Below are 2,137 nucleotides of genomic sequence, written 5' to 3'. Positions count from 1 at the left end.
AGAAACTCCATTCACTTTTAATGTGTCACAGTAAAGTAAGAAATCATCAAGATGACTATAGGGGTTCTATGCGCATCCTCCAGCGAACTGGTCTTTTTGAACCAGTTGCAGCAGTGCCGGCTTTAGCTCGAAGTTGTTAGCTTCTATGGTCGGTCTAACAATGCTCGTCGTCTGTGGAACTCGGGCTGGAGTCATATAATCTCCCAAGGTCCTTGGAGCGAGTTGATTGTTTTCTGCCATCGGTTCCTCCTTAGGTTTCGTTGAACTTGAGGTTTCTTTTGCTTCTTTCGTTTCCTTTGCTTTTGCGTCCTTCCTAAGTTTCCTTTCTGTCTTTTCTATCTCAGGATCAAACTGCAAGATTCGCGGGTTAAGAGTACCTCGCATAAACTAAGATTGAAAAGAAGTGGAAAAAAAATAGAAAGTGCAAAAAAAATGAAAACAGAAAAATAAAAATAAAAATAAAAATAAAAATAAAAATAAACAAAGAATACAGAAAATTAAAATATGCAGAAAATTGATGCATAATGTTTTTATGAAGAAAATATTTTTGAAGAATGTTTAAAGTGCAGAAAAAAAACGTCCAATCTAAAAGGTAATTAGTTACTTCTAAAGTTGAACAATTTGATCCCCGGCAACGGCGCCAAAAACTTGTTGCGACTCGGCAAGTGCACTGGTCGTAAAGTAATAAAGTGTACCAGAGTACGAGATCGTTCCCACGAGGATTGGAATTTCAAGCACTAGTTCGCTAATCGCGTTTTAGTTGGACAATCAAAAGTTGGATTGGAGAGAATTGTAATTGAAGAACTTAAAAATTAAAAACAAGTACAACATTCAATTAAAGAAAATTCAGAATTAAAAAGACAAAGATTATGATTGATTAAAAATGTAAAAACAAGCGTAGTTAAGGTTTCGACTTCCCCCAATATCCTCGTTGTGTTATGAATTAAACTGTCAAGAACCTTTTCTTACTATAATGCCAATCAATTCTTTCTAAGTTAATTAGGGCTCAATTCCTTGTTACCCTAAATCTATGTGATCTTGAAAGAACTCTAGTTCCCCGATTATTCCCCAAGAAAACGTGCATTAAGATCAAGAATTGAAAGATTGCACAATTACCCTATGTCTATCCCTAGATGACAAGGATTATGATAAATTTACCAAGTCAGGGTTCATGCACCAACATCCCTATTGTCATACAATTCTCCTAAATCAAGCTATAAGGAGCAAACTCATAGAAAGCATTAAAGACAGATAAATTTATTCAATTATAAAAAGAAAAGAATTCAAGAACAATTTAATCCATAAACATAAAGATTCAATTGGGTTCCATCTACCCCTAATCAAATAAAAGTCTATCCTAGCATACTGAATTCAAAAACTATAATAAAGAAAAGAGAACCCCAAGCCTCAATTGGTGTGATGTTGACTTGGTTCCTCAGTGTTCCAGCGCTCCGCAATAGGATTCCTCCTTCAGGTCTTTGTGTAATTCTTTGGATTCGTGAATTGGTAGTTTGGTCTCGACCCTCAGCTTCTTATTTATAATCATTGGAGTTGTATCTTTCATTCAATCTCCCAACGAATCTGTATCAGATTTATAATTGATTCTACAATTGTTTCCTCTTTGCATTTAAGATCTTGAAGATTGGTTGACAGATTTGAGCTTTGAATCTTTGTTGTGATCTTCCATCATATCTTCCCATGGATTTATATCTATTCTCAATCAAGATTGATTTGTTTCCACTTTGTATTTTTTGTAAAATCTGATGCATATCTTGATAAAGATATAAGATCTCTTTTGAATTTAGATTTGGCCGTGCATGGACGTTTTAGCGTGATGTTTGTGCGCTAAAACGTTCTCACAGTGTGTTGTTGTCTGCCTATGGACATTTTGGTGTGCTGTTGGGCACCAAAACATCCTCTTCGAAGGGTTTCTGGTTGCTTCTGGAGCGTTTTGGCGCTCTGTTTGGCCGCCAAAACGCTCTAGTCCAGGAAGTTATTGTGGTTTTCTTCATTTAGAGCGTTTAAATGTTCTTCTTTGACGCCAAAACGTCCTCCTCTAGCTTGCAGATGCTTGGAATCTTGCTTCCTTGAGGCTTCAACTCCTCTTGTTGCTTTCTTTTGGTTCCAAAGGATCATA

This window comes from Gastrolobium bilobum, unplaced genomic scaffold (assembly GCF_033153095.1).
Source record: "Gastrolobium bilobum isolate Gb01-03AN ecotype WA unplaced genomic scaffold, APGP_CSIRO_Gbil_v1 utg41872, whole genome shotgun sequence".
Taxonomy (NCBI): Eukaryota; Viridiplantae; Streptophyta; class Magnoliopsida; order Fabales; family Fabaceae; genus Gastrolobium; species Gastrolobium bilobum.
This window is presented reverse-complemented; position numbering follows the sequence as displayed.